The 12,989-nt window shown below is 52.0% G+C and overlaps 1 long non-coding RNA gene across 1 annotated transcript; it reads right to left on the bottom strand.

Annotated features, from left to right (window-relative positions):
* Nucleotides 1-8,395: 8,395 nt before the first annotated feature.
* LOC121232481 lies at nucleotides 8,396-12,989 on the bottom strand. Its single transcript, XR_005930986.1, has 3 exons — nucleotides 11,807-12,989; nucleotides 11,554-11,716; nucleotides 8,396-11,135 (listed from the first exon to the last, which is right to left on the bottom strand). It is a non-coding gene; the product is annotated as an uncharacterized LOC121232481 (long non-coding RNA).

A 12,989-nucleotide genomic window follows, 5' to 3' on the forward strand; every position in this document is an offset into this window, starting at 1 on the left:
ATATCTTTCCAAGTCACCACCCAGCAGCAACCTGGCTTGTTTGCCACTGCACAGAGAAAGCTCTTTGCAATATTATTGCTCCTCTAACACAAAAGGTTTAACAGTTTACCCAATGACACGTGGCAAGGAGTCAGTAACACTGAATTTGCATGAAAGGATCACTAACATCATGCCAGCATCTGAAGCCTGCAGGTCCAGGTTTTGCTAGGTGCTCCTGCGGTGTGGAAGAACTCCCGAGGAGGAAACTTGTCTTTCCAGGACAGCAGTTACCGGCAGAGCAAGGCAGAGACGCTTGCTCCCCGTGGGGCTTGCTCAGAGCTTTGTGTGCTGGGACCCCCATTACCCGGTAGCGCCGGTGGTTCGCAGCGGGTGAGTGCCTCTCCCCGGGATCTCCCAGCCGGCGGGATGTCGTCTTAACGCTCAGGCTCACTGACACACCATCCAACTTCAAATGAGCTGCAGCAACTACCCAGGCCCACGGTCTCACCCTGAAACAAATGCATCATCTGATTTGCATCTTCCTTCGCAGGCTTGTTTAATTGCCTGACGCTGGCACTAATGAGATGTATTCATGTTCGCTGAGATCTCTGCTTTGAGTTAAAACTACAACAGGAAGCACAAAGATTTATTTATGTTAATCTCTACTGAATTATTTTAAAGCCCAAAGCAGTTCAGGGTCGGTTGGCTGCAAGGCAGGAATGACAGCTCACGTTAGAGCTGATTTCTAACTCGCTTCTTAACCCCATGGTACTCAGGCAGCTGGATATCAGAGCTGACGCCTCAGAGGTGGGGATTTCTGCTTCTGCAGAAGGCTGGCTGACCAGCTCTTCTGTGCAAAGTCCTCCTCAGAGAAGGCTGTGGGTGTTGGGATAAAAATTAAAGATGGGGCACAGACACTCTCTAACACAACAGGGCAAGTTTAAACTTAGATATAACACCTGCCTAGGCATAATAGGACAAAAATTCTAATAAGCACCTGCTGCTGCTACAGGATGGACGAAACCGTGCCGAGCCCCATTTCAGAGCCGCCGGCCGTGCCGACGTCGGAGGGCTGCGTTGGAGCGGGCCGGTGGGAGGCACAGCCCCCCGGCGCGGAGCAGTGCTGCTGGCTGCTCTGGGATGCTGCTTGTCAGGCACACGGGGTGCTGGGTTGCTTCACCAGCCCGCATCATCAGGCTTTTAGAAGAGAAAAGGGAAAAAGGCTGATGTTATTCCAGCGTTTGAAAATACTCTCCAGTTTTGCTGGGTCAGGAGCACAGTGCCTTGGAAGCTCAGCAGGTACAGGACATATGTGCACAAACCCCCATCAGTTTTGCAGCAATTACAACCCAATTCATTTTTCTTTTTGAGTAATTACTCCTAATGGTCAGATTACTTTCATTTTCCCTCATTTCACCACTGAACACAACAAGCCAGATCCCTGGTTAGTAAAAGTCAGAGTAACTCAGTTTGCCCTTGATGGAATTAAATTGAGTTTGCTCCACTTGAAAAAAAAACAAACAAACACCTTTACTTCACAATGCTTTAGTCTTATTCTCATACACATTTTTATACACCACCTCCTGCTCTCTGATGCCCCCATGCACTCACCTGTACCATCTCTGGGGACTGATTTACCGTTCTGCCCCCCCCCCAGGATTGGGCTCAGCCTGCAGAGCCGATGGATGCCAGGGGCTGTGCCTTGGGCAGCCCTGCTACCAGCACAGTGCTTCTCTCTTGCTTTGCATTTGAAGGTTTTGCAGAATTAAAAATGGCTCCTTACTTTCTGAGTTCCCATCAGCTGTCCTTCACTGTTCCTTTGCTATCATCTTCCATATCTAGAAAAAAATGTTACCTGCATTTATTTGAAATCACGATCTTTCTCCCTCCCTCACAACCCGCTGCGTTTCCACTGGCCAGCCCCAGTTGGGCGAGGGTCGACCAGAGCAGAGGGGGCTCTGCAGGGGCCCCACCGTGTCCAGTGTCGGCAGGAAAATAATGAGAGCAAGTCTTTTTAGATGGAAAATAATTGGAACAAGTAAAAAACTTGAAAGCATGTCACTAAGTGTACGTTTAACCCTGAGAATACCGATTAAATCCCCATGTGCTACAAATCTTTCCAAACCTTCTGCTGGAGCTCCGCACTTCACCTCCCGTTTGCATGGTCTGCAAATACTGCAGCCCTAAGTCTGGCGGTGCGGGTGTCCCTTGGCAGGAACGGGTCCGTCTCCAGCCCAAGGGATCCCAGGGCGTTCCAAAACAATGCAAGTGAACTGTTGGGACGGAGCTGGGTTCAGTTGCACCGGCCCTTAACGCAGCCGGTTCTGCCAGCAGCGGGGAGTGACCTCGAGCCAGACCCCGCGCTGGGCACCCAGGGGTGGTGGGGGCTGCAGGTCCCCCCCGATAGCCCCCCACGGCTGGCAGGTCCCTGCACCGCGCACCTCCCCTTCCCTGCCCCGCAGACAATGGAAGTCCTGTGTGTCCACCCGCTCTCTGCCCGACGAGCACCGCCGGGCACCGGCCCCGACAGCCGGGGCGAGGGGAGAACCAGGCGTGGGAGGAAAAAGGGCACAAAATCCCCTTAACGCCCGCAGGGACCAGGGAAACTGCTCGCTGCCACCCATCTGCAAAACCCTGAAAAAGCCTTTAGAAAAATGTAACCTGTTCAGTGTCCAGACCCGAGGTGACCCCAATATCAAAAAGCAAAATGAACATTTGAAAATGGGAGTCCCAGCCTAAACTTGCCGCTGCAGAAAGGCTATAAACCGACAGCAACGCAGTTTGAGGCGGCAAGGGAGATCACTTCTCTTGCTGAATGGCTCATGGTGCCATAAAAGCTGCCGTTTCCACAGCGTGTTTGTGTCGTTCATCACCGAGCTCTCTGGTGGAGCAGACATTTGAGGGGGCATCTGACTCACGGGGTTGAAAAATTCCTCCTTGTGCTCCTGACTCTGACTTGCAGCAGCAAAACTGAAATTCGCCCTTTATGAAATCCTTTCCCAAGTTGTATGGGAAACTTGGTTAAAACTCAGGCAAGACGCTTCTGGGGAGCCAAGTTGCCAGAACCAAACAGGCTTTCAGGGGGGTCTCTGCAGCCTGTTAAACATGCCACGTAACATTTTTATGGAAAATTAAATATTTTGATCAAGGCTGCAGTTTTAACACGTGTACATGCTTTAATGGCATGGTGGGAACAGTAATTTCCCAACAGCAGCAAAACCTTGTTCCCTTCCGTGCCTTCCTGCAGCTCCAAAACCTCATCAAGGCTGAGTCCTGCCTGCGGGAACTGCACCAGCAGCGGCAGCAGCCCGCCGGCCGTGGTCCTCCGGCCCCTCTGCCGGGAGGTGGGATGGGGAGGCGGCAATGGGAGGACTCACCCAAACCTCTGCCCCAGCCCCTGCACAGGACACACAACATCTGCAGAAGTCTGAGGGACCGGACCTGGCCTGCCGAGGTTTCTATTGGCATTTGCACTGAACGTGAGTGGAGGCTGCAGGCGGCTAATTACTCGTACGGAATCCAGCTCCCCTCTCGAGCCTCCCGGTCCTGCCAAGTGCCTACACCATGCACGTCCTGCCCGGGCAGCGGTTTTGGGGCTCCAGAGACAGCCCTGGCCGCTTCAATCATGCCACCACCTTCTTCAGCTTGCAGAAGGGGGGAACTGCCACGCTGTGTTCCCTGCCTAAGGAAAAAAGAGGAGAGGCGAGGAATCAGCCTCTTGGACGGGCCCTGCAGGGCTGACGGGCGCCGGCTGCGGGGACGGGGCAGGCAGAACCGGCGTTTCCCACCTCCCCAGGCTGCCATCGGCCAGCGACCAGAAGCCGAGCTACAGCAGATGAAGCCGGGTGGGAGCTTCCCCCCCATGGAGGGTGCACCTTCTCCCGGGACACCCACCCCACCTTCCCTGACAGCAAAGCCTGGTGATGTGGGCTGGAACCGCGGAGCCTGAAGCCGCAGACACCCCGGCCAGAGCGACAAGAGCTCTCATGTGCAAGCAGAGCGGCTGGGCCGGCACACGCGTGGTCTGAACCCTCGAGAGCACGGAGCAAACCCTGAAGAGAAGCAGCAGTACCTGCAGAGAAAAATTTTAAACAGCTCTTGCCCCAGTCTGCAAAACCTGACCCGATGGGAACATAGCAGTTCTGGCACACAGGTACTTTGGTGCAGCAGCTGCCAGACTAGAGATTGTGGAGTTTGTAAGTTAGGAGAGAAACCCAAAATTTTGTTCAAAGCAGAGCCAATATCTATGAGTCACCTATGCAACACACCTATACCACAGAGAAATAATTTGCTCTTCTGGGGGACATTCCTAGGATGCAGATGGGTTTACTTTTGGTAAAGCTATGTGCTCAGATCAAACACACTGGGGTGAGACTTCTGCGTTTATTTAGACTAGCACGATCCAGAAGCTGTGCTTTAGCTAAATCATCTGCATTTGTGAGTCAAGATCCAATGTGAATTGCAAATAAACTGTTGTCTGCAGGGCTACTCCAGCAAGGGATTTAAAAAGAAAGGCTTTTTCCAGAGAATACAAAGTGGTACTCAGTTGATTTTGATTGTACCCAGAGAGGCAGGGATGATCTCCTTACTGGAAACCAACAGCATGCTGAAAATTGGTACCAGCTGAGGGGCCTTAGCAGAAGAGAAGAAATTAAATAGTATCAGTCCTTTGCAATTCAGAACCACCATAACCTTTCCAACCCACAGACCCCCACCCCGTTTCATCCTCTGCCCCTCAGGAACCCCCCCAGCACTTCACAGCCACGTCCCGCAGCATCCCCTCCTGCTGGGGCATCTCCTGAGCCGGGGCATCCCGAGACGCTGTCAGCCTGGCCAGGGTCCCCGCGCTGGCTCCCACCGCCCTCCCCGGGTCTGTGCCGGGGCTCAGCCCGCTCCGCTCCCAGGAGAGACGAGCACTGCGACTCCAGAAAAACAAGAAGGGGCGGGAGACACCCGGGAAGGACCACATCTCGGCCTCTCCCCTGCCAGCAGGTCTGCCCTCCCACTAGTCCTCAGCTTATTGCAAAATGCCTAAAAACATGCCTTCGTGTTTCATTCTGAAGACATGGTCACCTTGGGGAAGGGGTACGGTGGTGCCTGCCCCCCTCCTGTGCCTGCTGCATGGGGCAGCGACATCCCGGGGAGCGCGGTGGGAGCAGCGTCCCCAGATGCCCCGACAGCATCCCGGTCGCTGCGGGAGGGCACGGAGCAGGAGAAAAAGCATCAGCTTCAGGCTCGCTCCTGCAGAACCTCCGGAGAGCCACAGCCATGCGGCGTGCTCCCTAAGAGCCCGGCAGCCCGGCAACGGCAGGTCCTCAAGGTGCAACGTTATGGCCCGAGACGGAAAACGCTTCATCAACTTTATGAGCCGCTTCCCACGGTAATCCTCCCTTTTGTCTCTTTGGAGCCAAAATACCAAGCCCTGCCTAGAATAGCAAACCACAGGCCTAGCGAGCCTTTGCTCTGTGTGCTCAAATTAAATGCTGTTTGTTATTCTAACTGAGACCTAACGCAGGATGAGGAGCATGGCTGAAAACCAAATTTTCTGCAGCTTCCGTTAGGTGCAGTCGTAGCAGAGGGCATCGAGAAGGAATGGTGGGTCTGGGCACTTCCCCCTCCTCCAGCAGACAAGAGAAGGAAAAAGGAAATGTCCTGCCATGCACAGGGAAACCACCTCCATCCTTGCCTTGTAACTGCCATCAGATACGTTCTCTGGACATTTATTTCCATGCTGGATTTGCATGATTAACTGTAGCTGATTAGGAGCCATTCTCCTAAATGCTTCCACAGAACAAGTAAGTGTCCCCATATTCGGGATGTGACCCATGGGCAATGCATCTGTACAGAAATGCACCCTCACAGCACAATAGTCCAAGTGCTGCCTAACCCACACCTTCAGCACTGCCCTGGCACCACGTCAGACGGACACACGCAAAAATGGCTGAAACCGTTTTAAGGATTTAGGTGGTCAGCCCCTGGAAACCGTTGCAGCCCTACCTGCCTCTGCAGGCAGCCGCAGCCCCGTCCCACGGCCGGCTCACACCTCCCGGCCAGGTCTCCACTGCTCCTGGTCCTCACGTTGTGCCCCTTCCAGCCATCTCACCCCTATTTTCATTTTTTGTAATTTTTTTTTTAAACCCGTTTACTTGGGTTTTCATCCATTTCATTTTGCATTCGTTTCACTTCTACATTTGCTCTCATCTCTTCTGTCTCATAAGACACTTGCTCTTGTTCTTGACAGCAGGCAGTTGTACACATCGCACACCCTGCTGCTGCCTTTAATTTTCTCCGCTCGCTGTACTTTCGGAGAGGACACAAAGACGAGGTCCTGACCTGCTGCGGCTATCTCTGCGGTTCCCACGGCCCTGCTCGCAGATGTGACCCCGTCTGTCCTTGCCAAATTCCAGCCTGGGCAGCCGCCTTCTGCCAGACTGGACCTCATCCGCCGCATCCACCGTGCTGCGTCCCGCTTTCCCCACCGTCGAACCGGCACAGCGCACCACCGGCCGCTGCCAGCGCCGCCCGGCTCTGCTTGGGACGGGGCTGAAGAAAGGCAGCAGGAGTGCCCGCCGCGTTCCCCCGCTGCCCCACGCACGCCAGCCGTGCCCGCACCCCCAGCGCTCCGGCGGGGACGGGACCCAGCCGGAGCGCAGCCGCGGGGTGATTCAGACCATCTCACGATGACGACGATAAGGGTTGTTGCCGACAGCCACGCTTGCCCTGCTCATCACAACGTTTCCAGCCACCATCGCCGTTTCCAGCCCGGGAACGCATGGGAAGACGCTCCAGAGTTCTCAGGAGGAGCCAGGCGCCGTCCTTCTCCTCACCCGACCGCAGCGGGTGGCTGCTCGGCGTCTCTGTCCCTCTCAGGGGCCTTATCTTAAAAGTATGATATCAACGTCACCCTTAGAAACCAACTAGCAAGCTGTTTCGGCAATACTAAGGGGAAGAAGTTGCGTAGTGAAAGGGAAAACACTAAATCAAATGTGAGACGCCTATGTAAAAAAGATTATCCAAATTTTGAAGATGATGGGATTTGGGGCATTCGGATCACTTAGCGAGGTCTAGTCTTCAGAATAATGTTGGTCTCCCTCTTTTGGAAATCAGGTTTGTGGGTGTGTTTTCCCAGTCATCAAATCACATTCTTGGTTCAATAAAATGGGGTTTAGTAACTTCTGAAACAAAAGAACATTCCACAACACCACACATATCTAGCAATGACAGAGAAACAGCAGCACTGAAAAAACAGCTCCCTGCCAAACAGACAGCCACCAAAGGGACTTTATCGTAGGTAAGACAGGTCATTGGATGCCAAATAGTTTTAATAATCGAACTTGCTTTCTACCTTCACACACTGAGTGCTCAGATTGTGCACATGGTTGGGGAAAAGACAATTCCCACATTCAAAGCTTTTCAACCAGAAATCCTGTTGCTCAAGTATTTAATTTGCAAGCATATGGATTAAAAGCAAGGCATCTTCATGCTTAAGAATTTTAGTTAACTTCAATCTTAAGCTCAACATAATGTGGCAGTCTCCCTTTTGAATAAGATACTATTTCTCACTATCAATTATTATTTCATAGACCCAAAGACCACCCAAAAATATACTGGATCTATAAATATGTTCAGACGTATTTTTCTAATTTCATTCATATGCTAAAACTTCATTTAAGCCTGCGAAAGCCATTCAGAACAGCCTTGTTTAAGTTTCTATAAATCAGATTTTGTAAAAAATATTTCTAAAAACCCTTTTTTCAGGCAGATCCTCTGCTTCTGATCACAAAAACCAAACTGGAGGCTCTGGAGGAGAGGGATCAGAGTGCCGGGGAAGGACTGCCCACACGGAGCCCTCGGGTTGTGCCAGCCCACCGAGGGCTGGGATCTGGTCGCAGAAACCACCGCTGCTGAGAAAGAATGTGAATTCCTCGCCGCTCCCCTCGCCTCTCACTCAGAAACAAGTTTCCTGTTCTCCCCCCCGGGAGCAGCGATGCTGGCGAGGTCGCTCGGGCGGGATGGGCCGGACCGCTGTGCCGGCGTTTTATGACCCATCAGCACCAAACCGGCGAGGGTGGGACCGGCTCGGCGCAGCCTCGGGCACGTCCGCGCTCGGCCGCCGAGGGTCTCCGCTGGGAACACGACAACGTGCTGCACAAAACGAAAACATCTCGATTTCATTCAGGCTGCGAGGCCAGAGTCGTGCCTTGAAAGCTCCAGTTCCCTACAGAAAAGCAACCGCGGGCACTGCAAGAAAGGAAAGAAAAAAGGCTCCTCGTTTCAGGAGCGTCTCCCCGACGCGTAGGACCTGGGGAAGCTGCTGCCCGCGCCCTGGCTCTGTCGGCAGCTCCGGGCAGCCACGGCGTGGGGACGGCCGCCCCAGCACCCTCGGCAGGCGGAGAAGCCGCGGGCAGCACCGTGGTGCCGTTAAACCCCTGGGTGATGATTTTACGAGCTCTCGGTGGCTCGTCTCTACCACCAAGCCCTAGTGAGTCACTGCCACGCGGCTGCTCCTCAGCTGAAAATAAGACTTGCCTGGTTTGTCAGCGTGGCCTCTTTACGAGCATATTTGCTAATAAATTATTTCCTTTGTGGTGGACGTCCCCCACAGACACCCGGGACCCGGCTCCTCCTCCCGCTTTGGGTTCCCACCAAAGTCAAAACGGGACCGAGGCTGCAGCAAACCGCCGTGAAGACGGAGCAGTGGTGATGCCCTCAGGTCCCCGTGAACCTCTGTAACGCCGTCTGCCTCACCGGGGTCCCTCACAAGGAGAGCTGAGGCGGTACCTGGGCACCGCGCAGGTCTTCTGACTGATGAGGTATTTTAAGGAATCTTTCTGAGGAACAAGATGACATTTTCACGAGAAAAACTATCATGTCTCCGCAGTGAATGAATCCGTGAAACGTCTTCAGCTTTACAGCTATTTATAATTACTTGCGAGTCATTTCCTTTCCAGTCATTAAGAGCTTCACTGAAATAAATACCCTTCGTTCAGCTGCTGTTATGAATGGCACCAAATAAACCAGTCAAGCATTTTTTCCAGCAGCACTAAGAAAATAAAAGTCACCAGAAAAAAATCCCAAATCTGCGCTGGATATGGGGATGCTATTGCCGAAATACTGGTGATAATTAACAGTTTTGTAAGAAGCAGGTGTGGGAAACGCAGCTCTCCACTAACAGCTCATCGGTTCACCAGCACAACACCCCGGTGACATTTCTGCTGGCATACTCAGGTTTCACATCTTGCTGATTTTATTTAAGCCCTTCATTGTGGCCTCGGGTGTTTATGGAGTGTGGCTTGGTTTCGCACCCGGTTTCTGGTCTATCCCTCCCGCTGCCAGCCCCTCTTCTGCTGAAGTTCCCGCTCTCCTCGTGGAGACAGAGGTCTCCCCACAGAGATGCTCAGTACCAGTTTATCTGTTGGGACAGTTGTCCCAGCTCTGCTCTCAAAATTAGGGGCTTGAGCGGGTTGCTGCTCCCTCCATGGAAGTTCACTTCACCTGGGGAAAGCAAGACAGCCAACTCCGTTACTTTGAACCATAACCTAATGGTAGTGTTCTCGTGTTCACCATACTGCTGACTCTCCTGCTTGTATTTCGAATAGCCGTTCCGTTATCCATTCATGGATGGCGGCCAGAAGACAAGCCACAGAGGACTGCATAGGTGACAACATATATCACAGCAGGTATTTGCTGGAGGGGACAAGCGCAGTGAGGGAGGGGAGGGGGCAGGGGAGGGAAGTGCAGAAGGGATTTTTCAAGCAATAACCCCATGAAGTCATTTTCTCAGCAGCATGCTGGATACCTGAGCATGGATGGGTTACTTCTGCTAAGGCTGGTGAAAAAGGGATTGGCTAGAACGTTTGCTTAATGTGGTCCAAGAGAAAACAGACTTCTTGGACCAACTTCCAGACAGTTCAAAGGAGCTTCCAAAAGAAGGTGGAGAGGAACCCCCGTTTTTTCAGTCCTCTCTTCATGCCATGCATGGGTCCCGCTAGCTGCCAGGGCCAGGGCTGGGCTCACCTTTCCCAGTCCCACCTGGACAAGCAAAGCCCCGGGGCCAGCGCAGCCCAGGGCACAGAGCCCCGGCAGCTCCTGCCCCTCTCCCGAGAGCCGTTTCCCATCACACACCAGATGGGCCTTCTCGGTGCAGTCGCTCGCTTGCAGGGACCAGACTGCGCTTAAAAAACAGATCATACCCAGCTGGCTAGGGGAAAAATTAAATCTATGCAACTTTATAGCACCAATGTTTGCCATATCAACGAGAAAATAAACCCATACGCATTCATGACTCTGCCCCCAGAGGCAATGACATACCCACTGCTCAGATCACAATCTGCATCACGTTTCTATGGGTCAGAGAAGCGATTCGTGTGATGCCACCCAGGGGGCCAGAGAGCACCCGAGAATCAACCAGGGGCTTTGCCTCAACTCAGCATTACCCGTTACTACCTCGGCACAACAGCTTCCCTTCGGCTTCCTCACAAGTACCGGATTTTGGCAGGAGCCAGCAGTGTGGGTGCGGACCTGAGAAAATGGACAACAACCTCCGTGAGGAGACGGCGCACTCCGAATACCCGTTAGGTGAACGCAGAACGTGGAAGGCTGGAAGGAGCCACTCCTGCTCCGTTTGGTCTTGCAACACTCGGGTGCCCGACTGCAGCGCCCACAGGAATGACACCCAAGGCCGTGGCAGCTTTGAAGCATTTAAATTATTCATGGTAGAAACAATCTGCTGTAGATACAACTCTGATCCATTCTCAGCTACTGTAAATTGGCCTTTTTTCTGTAATTTTCAGTAATTTGTGTTATAAATCATGCTGTCTGCCACAGCAAAATCATGATGCTGGGAGGCACGTCCGACATGTAAAAGCAGTAATTATCACCGCTTCTCACGGGGGCCCTGCCTGCCCTCTAAAATACGGATCCTTAGAAGCATCAGGATGAGTTTTTTCTTGTGTTTTCTCCCTCTTGCTGAGCAGATGCTGTTGCACAAGGGCAGGGGAAGCCTCACTAACCGTACCCGCTGCTCCATCGGCGATGCTTACCCATAGCAGAGAGGAGACAGAAAATCCTGCGGGTTGTTTTCTTCAGCATCCCTGCCACATTTCAGGCTCCACTGAATTCCCTTCAGCTGCAATCAGGGTCTTTCACTCTTATTTCTGGAGAGCACAAGGAGGAGAACAGCAGATACCAGTCACAGAGAGCAAACAAGTATTTCCAGTGGATAAATTGTAAATTTGCTGTTGATAGTATTTACAGGCAGAAGTGCTTCTCAGAACGCAAAAGCAGAGCTCAGATTTCAATGTCACAGTGAATTGGTTTCAAGGACCTGTCTAAGGACTGATCATCACAGCAAAAGCTAATACAACATTTAAAAACCCAGTGAACCAACATGAACCATAAATAACTGTTAATTACTTATGGGGTACACACTGAAGTTCTGTGAGAAAAAACATGGTTAAACCTCCCTAAATAATCTTTGTGAATTATTTGCTCAGCTGTAATCGGGAGGTGCATTAAGTATTTAATACCACTATTATTTGAAAAAGATTTTAAAAGGCTTTTGTGAAGATTTACCACGTAAGCAGGGATTTCAGCGGTCAGATGGGATGGTGGCCAGGCAGTTCTGTGCCGACTGGGGGAAACATTATTTTTAACGAAGTTGCTTTACGACTGCAGCACTCTCCATTACTGTACAAAGAAGGGCTTCCCACGCAGCCCATGCCGGCTATCAAACCCCCTAGGAAAGTGAAATATTTTATTTTAGTTCTAAATAACGTGCAATGACTTCCCAAATGCCTGTGACCGCGGCGGAGATGCTGCGGGTTACCTCGCTGGGCGGCAGCGGAGGGGAAGCCCCTCTCGCACCGCGACGGGGCGGCTGGGTGGTCCCGGGGTCCTTCGCACGGGACGAAGCCGGCGCGGCCGGCACCGCCGTCCACAGCCCCCCTGCAGCCAGGGAGACACCGGGCACCCTGAGCCCCGGGGCTGCAACCTGCCAAATCGTCCCAGGGTTTCTTGTTCCCACACTTCCTCAGCGGTGCCAAGGCAGACGGCAGTTAGAAACGTTGCCAACAATGCAACTACCTGCAAGAGAACGGCCCCGGGTACCCGTCTGTGCTTGCAAGCGTACGAGGGATTACCCGGGGAGGAGAAGCTCCCGAAGGCTTTGCGATGCCCTGCTTCTGGAGCACTTCAGCTGCAGAAAGCAGTGGCATAAAGTGCACCTTTGCATCAAATAAACTTGCCTTGCGTTTACCCATCTTCCGACAGCTATTAAACCTCATCCTTTAAACAAATGATGAGGCAGAGCGGATGCTGGAGGGGAGCAGTATTCAAGATTTGGTGAAAATGGCAACGGGTTGGTTTTAGATGCACAGCCTGCCTGTTTGCATTTTAGAAGTGGCCTCCAACTGGCTGCACAGAATATCAAGATAATGACTTAAAACACATTTACAAAGGGCTCATTTACTGACAGAGATTTTCCTTCAGAAGCCCACTGAAGGGTAGCCAGCATTCACCCGTACGAAGGAACAGCTATGCACGCGCTTGGCAGGAATTGAGGCAGCAGATGCCATCCTGAACTCCGCTTGCCACAACCGCCTTCCACGTTTGTGAATGCAAAACTCCATTTCAATCCCATAACCCAGGCTGAATCCTGAAATTCTGCCGCTGGCTTGGTGCAGAACTGTACAAGTGATTTATAATTATGGAGTAATCGAGAGCGTTACACAGGTGTTCATCTGAAGCCAGCACACATGCAAACCCAGCTGGCAGCAAGAAGAAATCATAAGGTAAAATTAAGAAACCAATTGTCAATTAGGAACTCATTTAATCTCACACTCTAACCTGAAAGAGAAGATTCCTTGGGGCCTTTCTGGGTGTGCGTGTTCATATGTGCCTATAAATAGCGTTACTCACATAGAAATGGTAGCTTTATTTATTTATTTATTTTTATAGTAAAGCAAGCAGACTGTGCTACAGCTGGAAACCTTTGCAGTTATCCAATGCTA

The sequence above is a fragment of the Aquila chrysaetos genome, chromosome 20, assembly GCF_900496995.4.
Source record: "Aquila chrysaetos chrysaetos chromosome 20, bAquChr1.4, whole genome shotgun sequence".
Taxonomy (NCBI): domain Eukaryota; kingdom Metazoa; phylum Chordata; class Aves; order Accipitriformes; family Accipitridae; genus Aquila; species Aquila chrysaetos.